Raw genomic sequence first — 521 nt, forward strand, 5'->3', positions numbered from 1 at the left:
GTCTTGATATCTTGTGGTTTGAATCCATGCATTTCTGTATGTCAAGTTGCTTTTGAGAATTAAGAGGTTGAAACAATTGTGATAGACTTGTCTCTTGTGAGAATTTGAGCCTTAATTGTGGATGGATTGTTGTATGCCATCTAATATTCTTTCATGTGTGATTGCACTCGTGATTACTTGCACTCTAGAACTTGACTTGTTTCTTATTAATACTTGATATTCACATGCACATATTGAAGTGATCTAGGCTTTTCTTTTGAATAAGCCACTTAGCCATATAAGCCTACCTTGAACGAATTTATCCTTTGATAGCCCCTTTGAGACTTTTACTTCTTTCATTGTTACTTAGCTCATTACAAGCTTATAAGTGAAAAACCATGATTGTCCTAACCTTAGGGAATTTTGGAGCTTTGGAATTGTTTTGGGAATGGGTACTAAGTAAGAAAATGTGCATTGTTCTTCAAATCTTGTGGATTCTTAGTTATGTCTTAATGATGGTTAATACAATTGCGTACATAAGT

Source organism: Lupinus angustifolius, chromosome LG05 (genome assembly GCF_001865875.1).
Source record: "Lupinus angustifolius cultivar Tanjil chromosome LG05, LupAngTanjil_v1.0, whole genome shotgun sequence".
In the NCBI taxonomy this organism is placed as follows: Eukaryota; Viridiplantae; Streptophyta; class Magnoliopsida; order Fabales; family Fabaceae; genus Lupinus; species Lupinus angustifolius.